At 39.6% G+C, this 22714-nt stretch overlaps 1 pseudogene; it reads right to left on the bottom strand.

Moving 5' to 3' along the window:
- LOC101838774 overlaps window positions 1–22396 on the bottom strand; it is a 108359-nt pseudogene extending 85963 nt beyond the window's left edge.
- Window positions 22397–22714: the final 318 nt, after the last annotated feature.

Raw genomic sequence — 22714 nt, 5'->3', positions numbered from 1 at the left:
GCCTCCAGAAGAGACTCTTTAGTGTTCAGACTCTTTAGACCCCAGGGAAGACAGAGTGAACTTGTTCAGACTCTGTAGCCCTAGACTGTAATTGTGAAAATTAAACAGCACTTGTAAATATAATCCCACACTTCAAGCTAAGTGATTGTGTCCTACCAGCTCAGAAGCATCCCAGAGGAGGATTCTACATTCTTCAAAATATATTTGCTGCAAGGTGGACATGAGGTTGTAGATTGAGCCAGTAGTGGTACAGGAGTGCTGAAGCTGCCTGGCTTATGTGAATGAACCCTCAGCTAACCCACCTTCTCTAGTGGGGGACCCCGGAATCATTGCTGTGGCCTTAACTGCCAGAGCTCTTGGGAGTGAGAGGGTGAAATTTGTCTTTCATGTGACATATCCAACACCAAGCAGCTAATATAATTGTTCCTTATTCCTGAATCCACCAAATACTTTGTGACTTTTTCTTTATTTAATTTATCACCAGTATCTGGAAGGTCCCTTTTGTCTTGTTTTCTTTCTTCAGAGGGCAAATGTACCACTCAAAATGGTGAAGTAAATAATCAAACCATGCTGAAATTATTGCTTGGTTAAGGGAAGGTGGATACACTTCAGTTACAGTTGCATGATTTGTCTTAAGTATACAAAGATGTTTAATAATTATAAAATTCAGAGATTGGTGGGTGTTTGGGTCTCTTCTTTTTTTCTGTGATAAAATAGCCTGGCAAAAGTAAGGGAATCAAGAAGGGGCTTATTTTGGGTCACAGTTTGAACATAAAACTGTGTCATGTTTATGAAGTCCTGATTCCAGGAGGTTGGGGCAGCTGTGACCTTGTATCTGCAGTCTGAAAAATGCACTTACAAATGAATGGAGTTTTCAGTTTACTTTCTCCCTCTTTTAGAGACAAGAACCCTAGCCCATTGAACTGTGCCATCTACATTTAGGGTGGATCCTCCTACCTTAATTAACCTAATATAGATAATATTTCATACAAAGATATACCTGAAAGCCTATCTGCTAGGTAATTCTGGATTCTTTTGGCAGTGTCAGACTGGATTGTTGTGAACTACAACCAGCATGATTACTTGAGGAAGACTTGTTGATTGTATGGTTTTCAGAATTAGGTCATAGAAATGAATCTAATCTTGAGGGGATGACTTAGATAAGCAAAGGGTTGTAACTAATTGATTGGGTTTTAGATGGCATTTGATTTCTATCAAAGTTTTCAATATATATATATATATATTATGATGGCTGTGGAAGTTGTATTCATGTATTAAGTGTTTTAAAACATGCTCTGGTGACTACTCACTACCCAGGTAATGAACAATTTAGTCTTGAAGTATAAGAAGTTAATTTATTTTTCAACCACCTTTTAGTTATTTCATAAGCTAGATTTTCAGTAAGGAAAAGAACTATTCAGATATTTACCACAGCTATTTATTCTCTTTGGCTTTGTTTTTGTGATTTTGTTTGCAAGTCTCTTCATAATTTTTGATTAATTTATATTTTGGGGAGGTACCAAAATGACACAGCATGTTTTTGGAGGTCAAAGGACTGTGTGATATCTTATTTATGATTTATTAAAGCTTGCCTGATGATCAGAAAAGCAAAGTAGCTAGCCACTAGCTCTTATTCTACCTCAGACTGAAAGGTGATCCTGGCTCCACCAAACCTCAGACTGCTCATGCCTCTCCTCAGCATAGGTGGAGAATCCTGAGACATCAATGTTTTCCTATCCTCAATGTGACAGGAGAATGAATGACAGCCCTGAGACCTTGCTCCTGTCTTATATACATCCCTAATGCTGGGACTAAAGGGGTGTGATCCCAGGTGCTGGGATCAAAGGAATGAACTCTTTCTTCAGTACTTGTGTAGGCCATCGTGGCCATGAACTAACAGAGATCTATCTACCTTTTAATTCTGAGTCCTGGGATTAAAAGTGTGTACCATCACTGTGTGATCTCTATAGCTTGAGGCTGATTTTGTTTTCTGAACCCCAGGCAAGCTTTAATAATATATCATCACAAAGGACAATTTGTGGAGGTCAGTTATCTCCTTTTTCCATGTGGATCACAGGGATAAACCTCAGGTCAACAGGTTTGGAGACAAGTACCTTCACCTGTGATGGTTTGAATATGAATGGCTCTCATTGGCATGCATATTTGAATGCTTTCTCATTAGGGTGTGGCACTACTTGACAGAGATTGGGAATATGGCTTTGTCAGAGTACTGGTGGCCTTTTTGGAAGAAGTTTGTCATTGGGGGGTGTTTCAAATATTCAAACCAGGCCTAGTCTCTCTCCCCGTTGCCTGCCAATCTGGATGTAGAACTCTCAGCTAACTCTCCAGCACCATGTCTATCTGCATGTTGTCTGCTTCTCACCATGACAATGATAGACTAAACCTCTGAACTGTAAACAATTACTATTTAAATGTTTTATCTTCACATCAATAAGACATTGATAAGAACACCTGCTGAGCCATCTTATTGGATCAGGTGTGACTTCAGTCCTCCAGCCTCCACCTCTTGAGCCAACCACAACAGCTAGCCTTTTGTACATAGCTAAATTTTAATCAAGTGTTAATTATTATGATTTACTCTCTTTGTCTTTGCTATTTGGCTAATCACTGACTAGGAATGAGGCTGTGTGGTAACATTTAAACTGGAAAACATACTGAACAATTGTGCAAAAAAGGACAAAATCATGAGAAGGAATCAATGTTGACTTTCAAATAATCATTAAGGGTTTCTAGACAATTAACAGAACAAACCTATTGGCTTCTTGAGTCTTTTTTTCTTATAAATTTTTTCATTTAAATGAGAAACAATCTTGTTTTACTTGTCATTCCCAGTTCCCTCTCCCTCCTTTCTTCCCTTGTGAGGCCTTTCATGGGGGATCATCAAAGTCTGTCACTTCTGTGTGCCTAGGCTGAGAGAGTATCCCTCTATGTGGAATGGGCTCCCAAAGTCCATTTGTACTCTAGGATAAATACTGATCCACTACCAGAGGCCCCAAAGACTTCCCAGTCCTTGTAACTGACACCCACGTTCAGGGGGCCTGGATCGATCCTATGTTGGCTTCCCAGCTATCAGTTTGGGGTCCATGAGCTCCCCTTGTTCAGGTCACTTGTTTGTGTGGGTTTCTCTAGCCTGGTCTTGACCCCTTTGCTCATCACTCCTCCCTCTCTGAAACTGGATTCCAGGAGTTAGGCTTAGTATTTAGCTGTAAGTGTCTGCTTCTGCTTCCATCAGCTACTGGATGAAGGTTTTAGGATGGCATATAAGGTAGTCATCAATCTCATTATAGGGGAAGGGCATTTAAGGTAGCCTCTTAACTATTGCTTAGGTTCTTAGTTGAGGTCATCCTTGTAGATCTCTGGATATTTCCCTAGTGCCATATTTCTCTTTAGATCTATAATGACTCCCTCTATTATGGTACCTCTTTTCTTGTTCTCCTTTATTTTTCCTCTGACTCAATCTTCCTGCTCACTCATGTCCTCCTCTCCCCTCCTCTTCTTCCCTTCTCTTTCTCTTAATTCCCTCTCTTCTCCCCAAATGCTCCAATTTGCTCAGGAGATCTTGTCCCTTTCCCCTTCTCTGGGAGACCATGTATGTCTCTCTTAGGGTCCTCCTTGCTTCCTAGCTTCTCTGGTTGTATGGCTTATAGGCTGGTAATCCTTGGCTCTATGTCTAGTATCTATATGTGAGTGAGTACATACCATGTTTGTCCTTTTGTGACTGGGCTACCTCACTCAGAATGGTTTCTTCTAGTTCCATCCATTTGCCTGTGAATTTCAAGATTCCATTTTTTTCTACTGAGTAGTACTCCATTGTGTAAATGTACCACATTTTCTTTATTCATTCTTCAGTTGAGGGGCATCTAGGTTGTTTCCAGGTTCTGGCTATTACAAATAATGAGTTAACTTACTTTTATCTTAGTTTTCATCTTTGCTACATTTAACATGTGCTATTAATTCAGATTCAACATGAACTAATTATTAGAAGTAATACAGAATTCCTTTCATTGGCTAAAAGAAGATACAATTCTATTTTATTACCAAAGTTACCTGAGTAAAGGAATTTTAAAAGATCAGTTATGCACCCAAAACAAGGCTATTACTGTTTGTTATTGGCTGTTAAAGAATTAATTTAGATTTGATGGCTGTTTCAAGTATCCCAGCTTCTATGGCTGGGGTCATTACCCTTATAAAAATGTTTTGCCTTATTATTCATTTTTAAGGGAAGGTTCTCTCTTCTCTCTCTCTCTCTCTCTCTCTCTCTCTCTGAGTGTGTGTGTGTTTGTGTGTATACTTTCTCATACACACACACACACACACACACACGAAATAGGATGGAGGATGGTTTGTTGTAAGTAACGAAGGACCATAAATTAGAGGCCATGAAACTATTAAAAATAAAAACCAAAGTAGCTTCATATTGAATTAACATTGAAGGTAGTGATTTCCTCATGAGAAAAAAGAACTCAGATGCTTATAGGAAACACAGTTGGCCTTCAGGTGACAGGAAAGACAGTGTTTGTAGCTATCCTCATGACAAATAGGTGTTGTTACATCCTGATAGTACCAGTATCATCTGCTATAGAAAGTTCCACTGATCTGTATGCTGCCTGTGGGAAGTCAGTTTTGGGAATATCTTTGTAACTCAACTTTATACCATTCTTCAAAATTGCTGCATTAACAGTAGCAGGAATAACTTAAATTATAAAGTGGTGTATAATAAAGCCCAGATTTCAATAAGTGTTAGTGTGAAAACATGACAGACTAAGTTAGATACATAATATAAAAGTTAATGGGAGCAATAAAACCAAAATGAAGTAAATAAGAGAGCTTATATATAGAAGTCTGGGAATTAGTATTCTGAAATGTCAGGATCAGTGATTGGTAAACTATAATCCATACTCATCTATTTTTATAAGTACAGTTTTATTCATGTAACCTTGCTTAGTTATGTGTGCATACATTATAGCTGCCTTTGCATTACAAGAGTTGAGTAGTTTTGGCAGAGAACTCATGTATTAAAAAGCCTAAAATACTAATTTACTAATTAGTCTTTCAGAACAAAGCTTTGTTGGCCCCTATAACATAATAGTCCCAATGGTTGATAACTTATGTGTGTATCTAGTGACTGTAGTTAACTTTTTCCAAATACATTAGGATCATAGTCAGCTTCCATGGACTTTCTGATACCTGTTTCTACTCCACCTGAATTTAAAGTCTCCAGTTCCTCAAATGCTGTTTGAGTTCTAGAGCCCAGATCAGCACCTGGTATCTAGGGAGCAGGTAAACAATGGTTGTTGTTAAACGGCTCTGAATGCCTGTTTGGCAGGCATTGATTTCAGCATTTATACAGTACAGGACAACACAGCCACAAACATAAGGGAGGGAAGTACTGGAAAGTTAGCATTAATACAAGGTCAAAAGGTTATAGGTTTTATCCTATGAGGAACCAGGAAATAGGAAGTGATTGAGAGAGAGAGAGAGAGAGAGAGAGAGAGAGAGAGAGAGAGAGAGAGAGAGAGAGAGAGAGAGAGAGGAGAAGAACATCCCCAACAAATGAGCTTTGTGAGGAAAAGTTTCAAGGCAGGACAGTACAGAGCACATCAGGTGTATTGTAGGTGATTTTTTTCATGTGCCACTGTTTAATGTATTTAATTGGTACTCATTAGGAAATACCGGGGGAAACACATGGTTTTATGTGGCAGTGGGCTAGCAATTTTATATGTTGAGTGTTGAATACTGAAGAATGTTGTACAGTAATTATTAAATCTTCAATAGACTGAAATCTTAAAATGATACACGTTGATGCTTGCACACTCTCTTTAAAGCACTCAGGAAGGTGCCCTCTCTGCTAGAGAATAAGGCTTATTAACAGTAAACCTCAAGTGATTACAATCACATGAACAGTTCATTTGCTTACTTTTCATTCAGGTGAGAACCATGGCTGGTGACTGCCATACTAAGACCAAGGTGACTCCCATGGGTCTCATAGTTTGCAAATGAAGCCATGAGAGCTCTGTAAGAAAGGAATTGATCTGTCCCTAGGATCACGAGCAAATTGATGTCCACTCTTGGAGGTGAGGGAAATCCTGACTGTTGGTTCAGACATAGAACATTAGCATGGTGGGTGGGAGTTCCGCAGCTCTCAGCAGCTGCAAAAACCTACGAAAGCAGAAACTGGAAGTTTCTTACAGCAAGTAGAACAGTCAGAGAGATGGGAAGGAGACAGAAACAAGAAAACAGTGATGATAATCAGAGAATGAGGATGGGCTTCAGTCCCAAAGGAGCCAAGAACATGAGCTTAAACTTGTGGATTATTTGCTTTTTAAATGTATTTGAAAGGGGGAGGTTAATTCATACATCAGTATATTATAGCAGAGGTCTGAATATTGTTCATACGGTTTAAACTCCAGATACTTTAGGTTTTAATGATGTAAGTGAGAAGATATGATTGTGAAAATGTAGGAAAACAAAAGAAGTCATCACCTGTCACCTCTTGTCTGTGTGAGCTATGACTGAATTGACTGATTTTAAACTGGGACTCAATGTTGATATTTCTACTTGTATTAAGACGCATAATTATATATCTAGAGTTACTTTAGAAGTTAAACGAAGCAAATCTCACTTCCCAAATTCTCCTAGTGAGAATTTGTGTATATATCATAAACAGAGGAAAATGACTTGTAATATTTACTAAGAACATTAATTCCTGAGTCTGATCTGAGGCCCATTTCATGAAAATGTCTATAGAAGGAGTCAGAGAACACGAAAAGGAATGTTAGCATCAAGAAATTTTGAAGAAAAAGGAGTTGTATCAGTCAAAATCCTATGCTGGTAATAAGGGCATCCATGAGGGAAAGGTCAGCTGAATGACAGCCATAGAATGACAGATCGAGGTCCAGCAAAGTGTTCCAGGCTCCTAGGTGTACAGGGGAGTAATGTCAGTGCTTGTTACCTGCCAGGAGTTGGGGAGGACTGGAGTGTCACTAGAAATTGCTCTGGGCTCCTTGGAAGGAAAGTGCTGTGCAAACAGCAACTCTGAAGTTTATGGGTTCTTGGGAGGCAGACAGGCAGGCAGAGCCGAGGACTATTTTTTATCTCAGAAAGCTGCTGTCTTGGAGAGGACATTGTGCTTAGGCTGTAGCTCTAGCGATCAGCACTGTTGAGTACAAATGCAGCAAGGCAGAGAAGAAACTGCGATGATCAGCTATTTGGTTTATTCTCAGAGCTTCAGGCTCCAGGTGATGAAGGAGGCAGAGCACCGGGTCCTGTCCTGTTGATAAACGCTTGCAGGAAGAAAGGGCACTTGATTTTCCAGGTGAAATAATCTAGTCCTGAGGAAGAGGATCATTTTTTTTATGGCCCGGAACACCTTACTGACAGCTCTCTCCAGGAAGTCCTGAAGAGGGATGAGCCTCAAAGAAAGGCATTCCAGGGTCTTCGCCCTTCCACATCAGCAGTATAGGATGGAGTCAGCCAAGCTGAACCCCTGCCTGGGCAGGGTGAGGATAGCCTACCCCAGGTTTTACGAGGGCAGCTCTCTTCTTTCAAAGAAGTTCTGGAAATATCGACCCCTGGGGAGGAAGTCTGCTTTGAGCACATGGCAGCCAACTGACTGGATGGACACACATCTCTTCCCAGCTCCCTGCTTTCTCACATGCCTCTACAATCCAATGGATAACCTATTTGGGTCCCTTTGAGCTTCTATAACAAAATGCCATAAATGGATACCTAATAAAAACCAGAAACTTAACTTCTCACAGATCTGGAGATGGGAAGTAGGTGTGTCAAGGGCCAGATTTCTGCTTCATGAATGTCACCTTCACACTGTGTCTTCATATGATGGGGCAAGACTCTTCTCTGGGCTTTGTTCATAAACACATCACACGTAACTTCTTAACCTAACCCTCCTGATATCATCCCCTTGGGGGTTTGAACTTGTAAACATTCAGATCATCCCAGAGCCTGGTTTGGGTGTGTTCTGACTCTTCCTTCCTCTGCTTCTTTCTTTTCCCTGATTTACTCAGTCCTTGGACTACTGCTTGACACAGACAATAAATATAAAACCTGTAGATCTGAAGTCAGCACTTTTGGTCCCATGACTGACTGAATATTTCAGCTTTGAGTATTACAATCGATTCTCTGTCTCTCTCTCTCCCTCCCTCTCCCCTCCCCCTCTCTCTGTCTCTGTCTCTCTTTGTCTCTCCCTCTCTCTGTGTGTGTCTCTCCCTCCCTCCCTCTCTCTCCCTCCTTCCCTCCCTCCCTCCCCCTCTCTCTCTCTCTCTCTCTCTCTCTCTCTCTCTCTCCCCGGCATATGTTTTGCCCAATATTATTGCAATGCATGATTCTGAATGTATTTTTCATCTTGTTTGGTAAGTAACAGATTCTTGTAAAACTATATCTTTTTTTCATTTGCTTATGAACTACTTCTTTTTTTTTTGGTTTTTACGAGACAGGGTTTCTCTGTATTGTTTTGGAGGCTGTCTGTCCAGCCCGGCCTCGAACTCACAGAGATCCGCCTGCCTCTGCCTCCCGAGTGCTGGGATTAAAGGAGTGCGCCACCACAGCCCAGCTCTAAAGTGACAGTTTGGTAAGGTTTATTCTTCAAGACCTGGGAGGGAAGATGATATTAGTAAGTCCTTAGTATCAGACAATTTAAAGTGAGATAGTGTGTGTGTGTGCACATGTATGTGTACATGCATGTGCATATATGTGTACCTTCATGAATTTATGTAGGCCACATGCATGCAGGTACCTTCACAGGCCAGGAGAGGTATCAGATCCCCTAAAATTAGAGTTACAGGAGGTTGTTTGATATTCATTGTGGGCTCTAGAAACTGAACCCATGCATTTTATAGTTCAGTGCTTGCCTTTAGAATCTGAACCATCTCTCCAGCCTCCAAATGAGATACTAAAAACTGTTTAACTCAGTCTGATAACAAATTGAGAATGGGTACCAGAAATCCATGTAGACATAATCCCTAACCCCCCAAAAGGAATTAAAAATACCTGTTAGTCAGGAAAAGGCACTGAATGAGAAATTCACTTGATGTTAAGAGTTAAAAGTTATTCATTGTAGCTTCCTTTGGGAATCATCTAATAATGAATAATTTAAGGACATGGGAAATGATTCTCATTCCCTAGAAGAAATGTCTTACATGTTACTTTTCTCAGGGGTAGAAAGTAGTACAATAAAATTCTCATTATGCAGAATTTATGATTATTTGCTTGGGAAATGGTTTCACACTCACCTTTGCCCTTACTTATCATGGATGGACATTTGAATACAAATGCTAAGTGATGGGAATGTCACCTGGAAATATTTTCATTGCTTTTCAAAGTATTTTTTAGATACATTCAATTAGATTTAAATGTTTCTGGTAAATCACTCTTTTTTCTTTGATTAAATACATTCAATAATTTAGGAACAAAAGGAAAATTACTCATAAAATAAATGCCCTTTCTGAACAACCTACAGCCAATAATATCACAGCCACAGGAAGACAGTGAAAGAATCCCCAGTGAGCCCCAGCACAAGGCAGGGGTGCCCAATCTCACCATTGCTGTTTAGCACACTACTTTAAAGACAACACACACAAGAGGCATCCCAGTCAGAAGTAAATATCTATTTACAGATATGATTGTACAATCACAGAAGAAAACTTTCCCAACCTAAAGAAAGACATGCCAATGAAAGTAGAAGAAACAGAACACCAGAGTAGACCACAAAAAGTACCCTTGCCACATAATAATCAAGACCCCAAACATACAGAATAAAGAAAGAATATTAGGAGCAGCTTAGGAAAAAGGTCAAGTAACATATAAAGGCAAACCTATAAGAATTACACCTGACTCCTCCATGGGAACTCTGAAAGCCAGAAGAAGGTCCTGGATAGATATTCTACCAGCACTAAGAGACCAGGGATGCCAGCCCAGACTACTATACCCAGCAAAGCTTTCAATAAATATAGATGGAGAAAACAAGATATTCCATGACAAAACCAGATTTAAACAATGCACATTCACCAATCCATCCCTACAGAAAGTTCTGGAAGGAAAACTCCAACCCAAGGAAATTATCTGCAACCAGAAAAGCATAGGCAATAGATAATCCCACTTTACAAACAGACAAAAAAGGGGGGAGGGTGGAAATCCACATACAATTCCACCACCACCACCAATTCCAAAACAAACAAGAATGAACAATCAATGGTCATTAGTATCCCTCAATATTAATGGTTTTACCTCGCCAATAAAAAGACACAGACTAGCAGAATGGATTTGAAGATAGAATCTGTCCTTCTGCTGCATACAAGAAACACACCTTAGCTTCAAAGACAGATGTTACCTCAGAGTTAAGGGTTGGGAAAAGATTTTCCAATCAAATGGGCCCAAGAAAAATGCAGGGGTAGCAATCCTAATATCTAACAAATTAGACTTTAAATTAATATCATTCAAAAGAGATGAAGGAGGTCATTTCATGCTGATCACAGGAGAAATCCTCCAAGATGAGGTCTCAGTTCTGGACATCTATGCCCCAAATACAAAGCCATCCATGTTCGTAAAAGAAACATTACTAAAACTCAAATCACACATAAAACCTCACACACTTATAGTGGGAGACTTCAACACCCCACTCTCACCACTAGACAGGACTACCAGACAGAAACTTAACAAAGAAACAAAGAAAGTAATAGAAGTTATGACCCAATTGGGTTTAACAGACCTACAGAACATTCCATCCAAACACAAAAGAATATACGTTCTCAGTGCCACATGGAACCTTCTCAAGAAACAACCACATACATGACAACATAGCAAACCTCAACAGGTACAAAAAAATGGAATAAGTCAGTGTATCTCATCAGACAACCATGCTTTAAAGTTAGAATTCAACAACAACACGAAGGAGGTCATTAATTTGTTTTAGGAGTTAAGACTTGTGTTTTTTTAATTTTAAAATTATTTTAATTTTAAATAGCTTGCTTCACATGTCAATCCCAGTTCCCTCTCCCTACCCTCCTCCCGCACCCTCACAACATCCCCCCCCAGCCTCCCACCCTATCGCTTGAAGGGGGTCATTATTAATTATGCTGAAATCCTTAGGGATATAGATAACTTGAGTAATTATATGTTTTCTAATTTTACTGGAAATAATAACACTTTGCAAAACTTCTGCAGTTTAATCTCCTTATTATTCAGGCTAACTGTACCCAGATTCAAGAGCAGTACAGTACCTGTAAGACTGTGTCTGTCTTGAAGCCCCTGTTCCTATTAAAGGATTAGTGAGTTCTCTGAGTCCCCACTGGCAGAGCTGGTCTGACTCATGTCAGCCTTGATGGAAGCTTGTGATAAAGAGGGTGAAAAAGCAAGAGATGTAGATTTCAGCATTGCCCAGAGTTAGCTGGAGTGGATGGGATGACTTACAGTGTGCAGCAACCAGAGGTACCAAGATCAAAGGCAATAGTCATCCATGCAGGAAGCATGGGCTGTGCAGGGAAGAAAGAGGAAAGCAGATGTGAAAAATCAAAGAAAACTGAAGGACGTTTAGTAAATGGCTCGAAATGAGCCACATGGGACATCTTCGTAGGAAAAGTCAAGGGGAACCGTGACAGGTTTGGGGGATGAGTTGATTTCTTTTTTGCTCATCTCTTCCTCTTCCCTGTATTTGTCTTGTACTCTCCCTGCCCCCAAAGGTACAGCAATTAATTGACAAAACCACAAGAGGCCCCTGGGTGGATGCCGACTTCCACCACTGCTCCTTCCTTCTCCATTAGTCCAACTGAGGGCAGCTGTGGTGGAGACAGACTGTGCCCTAGAAAGAAAGAAAAATCTGATCATCTTTGAAAGACAGAATAATACATGGAGCCGTAACCCATCCAGTTCTTGTCACCCAGCTTCTCCAGCTTAGCTGGGTGTGGGGTGGTACCCTCTTTTGTACTTTCTGCTTCTCTATCACTGCATCCTTTCCTTGCCTCTGAAGATGCAGGAAGCATAGGGTGGAGGAGCCTGGTTTCTTAGCCACATACATACACCTGACTCTGAATCCAAGTTCCCGCATTTGTTAACCATATGACCTTGCACCCAGTAGAGAATAGGTGATTCTCTGTGTCCACATGTTGTCTTTGCAGCTGTGCAGTAGGGACTGGAAGCAAGCAGGGACACTGGTATGGTGTCGGAAGATGGCAACAGACATTGGGGAAGGTTCTATTCGCTGAAAGCCTCAGTTTTTCCTTCTGTAAACAGCAATGATGCTGCCTCTTACCTTACAGCATCACTGGGCACATGAAGAGAGTGAGAGTGTGGCCCTGTAGTGGCTGCAGGGTCAGACTGCAGGCTTAAATCACCCACTCTTTGAATTTGTGCAAAGTGTTTATTAGCTCAAAGCTTCTGTTTTCCAGTCTGTGGATTGGGGAAATTAAGAGTATGTGACTTTTAGTAGTTTCCCGGGTTTAAATTGGGTTTTACATTTTTCTACTTAACTTATTTATTTATGTCAGTGCTTGTATGGGTACACATGTGTCATAGCACACATGGGGAGGTCAGAAGACAACTTGCCTGTGGGAATCAGTTTTCTCCTTCTACCATGTGTGTCCCAGGGTAGAACTAAAGCTGCCAATCTTAGTGTCGAGCACCCTTACCTACTGAGTTCTCTATCCAGCTTTAAACTAGGTTTATCCCGATTCTGTCAAAAATAATTGCCACTATTCTGTGAGATAAAAAACGTTCAGTAATATTAAAAATGGAAAGATGATAAATAAAACACATTTCCAAAGTACAGCACACATAATCAAAATGTTTGATGTTAGCAAAGCAGCCGGTAGTAAAAATGACCAGAGGAATTAGAAAGAGACATTTGGGAGGGAAATGGGTAAAAGAGCAAATTGAGCAATAACTTCCACTATTTTGAAGTATACAATCATCCACACGGGAGAAGATAAACACAATCGTTTTACTTGTGAAATGAGATAAAGGAAGCCTCTATGTGCTGTGGAGACTGGAGGTTGGTCAGATGGGAAATCACAGCACAGAAGTTGAGAAAGACCACATTTCATTTCCTTATACAATTTTAATGTGATCAGCTATGAAGACGCCACAATTCTGTCTACGAACTTTCCTCTTTTTTCCCCTCTGATGTGAATTAAGGTGCACACATATTATGGGTGATCAGAAAGCAGGAAGCTGAGGGAGGACACAGACAAACGTTGTCTGTGCTGTCCAGCAGTATGTATGCTGGCGTGTACTTCTGGCAGAAACAGAAAAGTGAGTAGTGAAGCAACTATTTGGATTATCATGAAATTAACCCATCTCTATAACCCACTAATTGTATCTTACGCATTTAACCTCAAGAACATAAAAATGCCTGTTCAGGGATGCTTATAGAGGCTTCATGGTTGGTAAAAATAGACAATCTCCTACGTGTCTGATAGGTGAGTGGATATATCCAACTATGTTAATGTGTAGATAAGGAACAGAATGCTACCCAACACTTAAACAAGGGGTCAGGAAAGCTTTGTTGATGATTAAGGTTTACACATTTGTTTAAACTCATTAAAATGTGCAACCAAAATTTGTGCATTTTAGTTCATGTAAGTTTTCCCTCAATTAAAAGAAAAAATGCTTAAATTCCTTCAGTCATCATTTATCGTCTCACATCGAATAAAACTAAATTCCCTCTACACTGCTTCTGAGGCCCTATTGGACCCAGGCTTTCACTTTTGCTGCCTTCTCCTAGACCTCATGTCCTTGCAGTCTCCCCTCCTCCTCCCTACCTCAAAGGTGTCCTTATTGGTTTCTTTGTAGCCATGCTGCTGCTTTGCTACCCTACGCTGTTCTTTCTTCTGCTCAGGACTTTATCTCATGCTACAGGTGGCCCTGTAGTCTATTGTCAGAAAATATGCCTTGCTATCTTGTGTGAACATTTGTGTACTTCAAAATGTTAGGTTATTGCTCAATTTTCTCTTTCCCACACCATCTACTTCCCATTTTTTCACATGCATATGTTTTCCATTGCTCTAATTGATTGTGTGACTCAACAGAAGTACCTCTATACAGTCTATAGCTAGTTGTTTAGTTTAATCAATAGACTTTGCTTTCAAAATAGAGATTTCTAATTGCAAAATTACTATCTCTCTGTATTAATGTTTCTGAAGACTGGTGTGAAGTGCTTTTCAGGGTTCATATTTATTCTCTTTCCAAGAATGAAGCTATGAGTGTTCTCTAGTCATGCATACTCTGCATGTGTATCTGGAATTTTATGGAGTTGAATAAACACAGCTGCATTTATTAACTTGTATGAACACACACACACACACACAAAGCATTCATATAAATCCATCAGGGTGTTTATTTGAATGAGTCATGGTATGGTCACTCAAGTATATTCTGGCTTAGATTTTTAGACTCCTGTATTGTTGGGTGATATAACACTCTACCCTAGACATGTAATGGTTCTTTTATAGCATTGTAGCATGATTTTTTATCCTTTCTCTTCTGGTATCAGACAGGAAAATAACCACACCTGTCCATACAAGTGAATGGGATAAGAACCAATGATCACAAAGTAAGAAACTGTTTTGCAAATGTGAGAATGCTGCTGTATGTAAAACCATTTATGAGTTAGGTATTAGGTAGTAATTTGACCACTTTTCTTATCTATTTTCTGACCACTGCTGTATAAAAAAACAATTTTAAATTGATTTAGTGCGTCAGAATTGTAAGGAAGTAGCATATTAATTGGTATATAGTAATTATCCCATTTTTAAAAATGTCATGATAAATGAATGGATTCTACTTAAACCTCAGTAATAGTCAGTGAAAGGGTAGGCAGTAGGCCACAAAGAAAGCTTTTGTTTTTAGGATCCTAACAAACTTGATCTTGTTATCCATGGTACCCTCTACCATGTTCAATCCAATGTCAACAACAATTCTTTATTTTTCAACTGCTTCTGCTGATGTCCTTATTTCCACCCATAAGTCCAATGTCCTGAGCTACCCACTCCATCACTCCTCAGCCTTTTGGCTATGATCAGCCATAGTATCTCTTCTTATCAAATATATATTTTGCACATCCTCTACAAAAAGGCTACACTCAGGCTTATATATCACAGTTAATCACTCTGGAAAAGCAAATCAGATAGCCAGTTTCAAGAGAAACTGGCTAAGAATGCTCAGCCTTCTAGACTTCAACCCAGAGTTCACAGCATTATCTTTGAGACTACATGTTTTTGTTTTAATTTTTAATTTACATTCCAACCACAGTTCTCCCTCCTATCTCCCTCACTTCTCTTCTAGCCCATCCTCAGTCCACTCCTTCTCACAGGTAAGGGTTCCCATGAGGAATCAACATAGTCTGGTACAATAGGTTTGGGCAGGGCTAGGCCCCTCTCCCATGCATTAAGACTGAGCATTGGCCTCCCACTATGGGGAATGGACTCCAATAAGCTAGCTTACGTACAAGGTTTGTATCATGGTATCCTATTGTCAGGCCCCCCTCAGCTAGTTCAAGCTTCAAAACTGTCTGCCACATATGGAGGGCCTAGTTCAGTCCCCTGGAATCTCAAGAGTTGTAGGTCTAGAGTTCACGAGTTTCCACAAGCTTGGTTCAGCTGTTTCTGTAGATTTCTCCATCACAGTCTTGACTTACCTTCCTCATACAGTCTCTCCTCCCTCTCTTCGACTGGATTCCCAGAACTTGGCCTGGTTCTTGGGTGTGGATCTCTGTACCTGTATTCATCAGTTACTGGATGAGGGCTCTATGATGACAGTTGGGGTATTCATCAATCTGGTTACAGGGGTAGACCAGTTCAGGCATCCTCTCTACTATTGTTAGCAGTCTTAGGTGGGGTCCTCCTTGTAGATTCTTGTGAATTACCCCAGCACCAGGCTTCTCCTTAAGCACATAGTGGCTCTCTCTATTAAGATATCTCTTTCATTGGGGGGAGGGCACGGGAGGAGGGGAGGGAAAGGGAAAGGGACCTGGAACTGACTTGTGAAGCAACCTTCTTTCTAATCTAAATTTTAAACTTAAAAATAAATAATAATAAAAAAAGAAAAAACAAAGCAAAACAAAAAGATATCTCTTTCATTGCTCTTCCACTGCATCCCTCCCCACATTGGCCATAAATCCAGCTATATTGAACCTGATAGAAGAGAAAATCAAAGTAGCCTGGAACACATTGGCACAGGAGACCACTTCCTAAATATAACACCAGTAGCACAGACACTGAAAGCAACAATCATTAAATGGGACCTCCTGAAACTCAAAAGCTTCCGTAAGGCAAAGGACACTGTCAGCAAGACAAAAAGACAGAATGGGAAAAGATTTTCATCAACCCTGCATCTGACAGAGAGATGATCCCCAAAATTTATAAAGAACTCAAGAAATTAGATATCAAAAAACAAAATAACCCAATGGGGTGCAGACCTAAACAGAAGACTCTCAGATGGTCACTTAAGGAAGTGCTCAACATCCTTAATCATCAGGGAAATGTAAATCAAAATGACGCTGAGATACCATCTTACACTGGTCAGAATGGCTAAGACAGTTTATGTTGGAGAGGATGTGAAGTCAGGGGAACACTCCTCAACTGCTGGTGGAAGTGCAAACTTGTACAGCCATTTTGGAAATCAATATGGCAGTTTGTAAGAAAATTGGGAATCAATCTACCTCAAGACCCAGCAGTACCACTCTTGGGCATTCACCCAAAGGACGCTCAATCATACCACAAGGACATTTGCTCAACAATAAATTCATAATAGCCAATACTTGGAAATAACATAGATGCCCCTCAACTTAAGAAAGGATAAGGAAAATGTGGTACATTTATACAACAGAACAGAAACTCATTAGAGCTTCAATCCTGCCATCAGGAAAAACAGGATAATTGGAGGAAAGGTATGTCCAGGCCCTACAATGTAAGTCTGTAAGGAGAAAGGGGCAGGCCTCTGATGCTGGTTTCTTTGTGAAGAAAAGATGGAGAGGATGTAGTCTGTGACTGTGGCTAGCAGCTTTCTTCAAGCCATCTTACATAACTCCTGTATTTGCGGAAAAATATCTGAACTTAGGTGCGTTAGATAGCTGTAACCTGTGAGAACATAGCATGCTCTTGTCCTGTCTGGAGAATCAGCTACAGACTGAAACTCATCAGATGATGAGGCAGGAGTTGAGGCAATGGAAATAAAGAAAGTAAAATGTTCAGTGTTTTGATAATTGGAAACAAGACTGATTCCTTTGGAATAAATAAGTCCCAAATTTTCTTGGAAAGTTTGGGTGGGGAAATCTTTTGTTTTTGTTTTGTTTTTTTGTTTGTTTGTTTTTTCGAGACAGGGTTTCTCTGTATTGCTTTGGAGGTTGTCCTAGAACTTACTCTGTAGACCAGGCTGGCTTTGAACTTACAGAGATCCACCTGCCTCTGCTTCTGAGTGCTGGGATTAAAGGCATGTGCCACTAATGCCTGGCATTGTGTGAGGAAATCTTAAGTGACCATGAAACAGATGTGTTTTATCTTTTCTTTTATTCTAAAAAATACTTCTAGAGGTAAATCTCAAATATTAGAATCAGTTTTATCTACCCATGTGTTAGAAATCTTTGTATCCCTTAATTGTTCTATTCTTCCAGCATTTTGGTCTATAAGTCAATTAAAATCCTTTTGGAGGTCAGAAGAAAACAAGCATAACACTTAATAACTCAAATAATCCTTTCATTTTATGTTTTTTTCCACCTTACTCAAACAGAAAGTCATCAGCAGAGAGAAATATCTGATTTTAGGCCTCAAAAAATAGCTTGGATGTCATGTATTTTCCATGTTTATTACAAACAGCATCTTTTAGTAGCTATGAAACATTTTATTATGGCACCAACAAAAGCTGCTTAGAGGTGTATAATGTCTCTATCAATGAGGAGTAACAACCCTGACAATACAAACACTGTATATTGTTGGCAATAAATCTTGAAGCCTTGATTTAATAATTTCAGAGGTGTGAAGAAAAAATGGGTTTTCATATAGTCCTTAATGTGGAGACCCACAGTTAATGGCTCATTAAGATGGGGAATGTCAGCCTGCTAGGGCGACTATTCTGAATGAAAGCCCTCCATAGAAACAACGTGATTATGTCTGTGTGTTGCAACAGAGGAGGTCATTGAAAAGTGCATTGGAAACTCAGACCATTTTGTTGCCACACTGGGGTCAGTTGGTGGTAGCTGATAATTCATGTGACCCTCTCAATAACTAAATTGTCTAAACTGTAAGTCCCTGTTGTCAGACAGTTGCAATCTAACTGAGTAAAACAAAGGTATACTGAGCATTATGGAATGATAAAAATAATCACAAGGTTTTGCCCCAGTACAAAGGAAAGCAAAGGGAGGAAGGGATTACTATAGAAGTGCATTTGATCATGAGTTCTGAAAAACAGATGCCTAGATTGTTAAACAAGATTTTTTCGGTATGTTCGAAAAATAGTATAGAAAGGCATGCAGCACATTTTAGAAAAGTCTAGCTATTAGCAGAGAATAATAAGCCTAGTAGCTTCATCAGTTACACCCTTTGAGGGAGTTAGTCTTATAATTCTTACCCTGCTTTCAATCTAGTTTCCAAATTCTACCTCTGTTTCTAGTTTAGTGCCTCTTTGTTATCTATGAGCTCTAAACAGACTTATAAATTTATCAGTTCTATCTCATCTAATTACTCTGTTCAAATCCCCCCAATGGAATCATTATTTAAATAATTAGCAGCAATTAACAGCAACACAGCAATTAAAGGATTGTTTAGTTGCATCCTAAATGTAGAAATCAGGGGGAATTCATTCAGGTGACTTGTTTTTTAATAGAAAGCAATTAGAAGATAAGCTAATTGAATGGGGGATGGGGGATTGTCTGGCATAACCCTCTAACACCCCAAACCTATCCACCCATGGGGTAGTTTAATTATTTGTACACAATTCACTTTATAAAAAAGCAAAGTTGAGTTCCAAAGGTCTACAAACTATGTCCTCTCCAATGGACTTTTGTGTAGTAGGTGAAGAGAACCCATAAATCAAGGAATCTGACATATTACCCTTGTTCAGATGGAGGCTCACAACCACCTTTAACTTCAGTTCTACGAACTCCAATGCCCCCCTACTACCTCTATAGGCACTGCACACACACACACAGTTCATATACATACATCAAAACACTCACCTATACACATAAAATAGAATTTAAAAATTAAAAATCATGAAACAGGTAAACAGTCATAGTCCTTTGCATCAAAGTTTTAGCAATGCTTGTTAAGTTTGAAAACATCAAATTAAAGAAGTGCTGAATAAAAGAGTTTTATCAAATAATCAGTTTTATCCTTTCTCAAACACTAATCTTTATGAATTATGTTCTTGTTGTGTAGACATCGATTCTACCTTATACTAGGACCTGAGATTTCATACTTCTAACAATCTTCTCAGAGGTGCCAATACTACTCAATGGCACCTTGGCCCATGACACTTACCTTCAGTGACAAGAATGCGCCCAAAGACAATAATGATGTTATAGAAAAGGAGCAAAATCCTCAGCTCCTACAGTCTTGTTTATTTCTGTTTGCAGATGATCTTGGGAAAGTGACCGTATTTGTATCCTATTTTTCTAATGTTTTAAATATGGACAGTTATGGTAATCAAATGATGTAAAGATTGTGACATTTTATGACTTGAAAATGGGCTACACATCTAATCATTTTTTATTTTGTTAGAATTATTATGAATGGTGCTTGAGGAGAGACAACTGGGAAGGAAGAACACTTCATGAATTCCTAACTCTTAACTGGAAAAGCAGTGCAAATGAATACTCCAAGACGAAAAGCCTTAACGAAGTGATTATTAAGGCCTACAGGCATAAGCACGTGTGCCAAAACAGTTAAATACGTGCCCTGATTTCATATGATTTACAGTGGGGATTTTCTTTCATTGTTCTATATTAATTATTATTTACAAGGTCATTTTAAAAATGAGATGTTCTTTTATAGTAAAGCCCCACAGCCAATATTTTATGGGAAACACATGAGAGGTAGGAAATTGATGATTTATGAATCAGGAAGTAACAGTTAATCAACTTCTGCCATGTTTCAAGCCTTAAAGGGCAGTTTTGTGTCACCTTTCCCTGTCAGTCTTCTTCCTATTAATGGAGATATGCTTGCAGACTTAAATGGGATACCTGAATTCTCAGAGCTGCTGCCTGGTGACTCTCTTGGCACAAGTGGAAGGCCATAGTCATACTGTTGCTGCCCATCTGGCAGAACATCGAGCATTCCAACCTTGAAAGCTGTTCACAAAGTTTACTGTCAGAGGGGTATGGAATTTACTCCTGCATACTGATGCCCACCAAACATGACACGATACAGACATTTATACAATGAATTTTGTATTTGCTGTCTACTTATTGGACTTGGTGGGATGTTCAAGGCTTGGAAATAGCTTCAAAATAGAGTCATATTTTAAAATTTGAGAAATAAGATAGACTACAGTAGTGAGAGAAGGGAAGTCAAAGGTACCAGTTTACCTGGATCTGTGATTTACCAGACCTTGCTATATGGTAGAGCATTATAATAATAATTTCTTTTAATAATCATTTGTTGATTAAATGATGCATGACTGACCTGCCCCTGAATACATGAAGTTAATATAGACTTAGGATCTTGTACGTGCCAAGGACATAGAGACTGTGGGAGAGACTAGAACTCAAGACTGTCTAAAACTAGCATCAAAAGATTGGATTATTTTCTGAGAGAAGTTTAAAGTTTAGCTTGCCAAAATCTCTATACAGACAAGTTGGTATGTACCATTAAGTGATCCCTTTTCCCTTTTTTCCTGCCTCCTTCTCATTGGTTTTTCCTTTGCTGTCCTTGTTTGTTCTTCTTGTTTTTGCTTCCTTTTGTTCCCCTTGGTCTCAATCAGCTTGTCCCCATATCCCTGGGTACCCTCATTTCATCCAAGCTTTCAAGCATCATTTACTCTACCTTCATATGTAAATTTATCTCAAAATTTAGTCAATACTGCATTTTAAATTTCCAAAATGAAGCAAATACACACACAACGAAAACTCAGTGTCAAAATCTTGCAAATAAAAATATATGCATGTGTGATTTTATGTCTGGAAAACACACATGTTCTTCTAGCCAGCAACACAAAACACATACAGACTTGTTTGAAGGCCTGCCCATTCCCTCTCATTGCTTGCTCTTTCCTTTACCCTCCCAGAGATTTTTTTCTTTGAACTTTGCCTCTGTTCCACTCTGGAAATAGCTGACAAGCACTTCTTTCTGGCCAAAAGAAGTTGTCATCAAATTTCTTACAAATTTCTCGCCATTCAGAAAGAGTTTATGTTTTGCCAAAGAATTCACCTTGGGGCCCTTTCAAATAACCAGCTCTCCAAGGAAATTTAGTATCTGATTCAGCTAATCAAAATTAGATTTACTCACATTTGGAAAATATATCTGCAGTTTTGCCTCACTGTCTATAGCTCATGTATCCTTGAAATATGTGCAAATCAGATCCTTGTAAGTTGATTGATGGTTCCAATGCATTAATCAATTTGCTAAGGAAAACAAAAACACTTTCACAGTCAATCACAAGCCTTGAACTTATTGGTTGTGTAAATTTGGATTTTATGCATTAAATATACTTATTTTGAAACCATGTTTATGTGTACATCCATACAAGACAGCAAAAAGGCAAGATCAACCCTAAAGAGGCTGCCAAGTGTGTCATGATGTTGGAACTCTGGGCTCGCACTATCAGCACAATTCAAGTTCTCTTATTTTGTTTTTGTGGAAGAGACTGAAGTTCAGAAAAGCAATACCTGAAGTTTTTCTCCCTCATGATCAGATGTCTCTCGAGTTTGCTTCATCCATGCTGCTACTGCCCACAAAGTTCATAGCAAGCAGACTCCTGGGAGTGTATACTAAGTCTTCCATTCCCTACCCACTAGTCACCATTTTCTAACATAACAGAGGTCATCTCTCAGAGCCAAGATTGTTTGTAATAGCTGAATCACTGATACAAAACCAGCTGATGTAGTGTGCATGTGTGTGTGTGTGTGTGTGTGTGTGTGTATACATGTGCAGGAGGAGACAGAAGAAGGGAAGGAAGAGGAGAGACTGAGTGGGATGTTAGTTTTGTTTCTCTCTCTTGGCTAATGTAACTTAGTTTAAATATTAAACTCGAGGCCATTTCGGTGATGATTCTGTCGTAGACTGTAGTTACCATACCATCCTCTTTACTCCCATCTGGTTGTTGGGACAGCACAAATCAGCTTTCTACAGAGCAGCGGGCTGGTCTGTGGACACAGGGGTTTCTTACCTGGAATTATAATGCGGTAGGTGAGACTCTGAGAGGTGCTTAGCCACATCAGCATTCAGAGAACTCAGAGAATACCCTCAACTGCTGATGTCTCTAGCCTTCTGCATCATACACACCCCCCCATTGCCGATCGTCTCTAGCCTTCTCCTGCATCATATACACCCCGGGCTCACCCGGGCCAACAGATATGAACAACAGCCCTTGTGTTGATAACTTGGTGGCTACAGAAAGTCAGACACCAGGAAGCAACAAGATATTTCCCTTAGGGAGGCTTTGGCTTGGTGTTTCGGTCCCTTTCCTATGTCAACAAAGCCTTCATTTCCTAACCGGCAAACCACAGAATAAGCCAAATTCCTCTTTTCTCCAC

Source organism: Mesocricetus auratus, unplaced genomic scaffold, assembly GCF_017639785.1.
Source record: "Mesocricetus auratus isolate SY011 unplaced genomic scaffold, BCM_Maur_2.0 Super-Scaffold_100009, whole genome shotgun sequence".
Lineage (NCBI taxonomy): Eukaryota > Metazoa > Chordata > Mammalia > Rodentia > Cricetidae > Mesocricetus > Mesocricetus auratus.
Note: the sequence above shows the minus strand (reverse complement) of the source record. Positions and strands in the feature narration are given on the sequence as shown.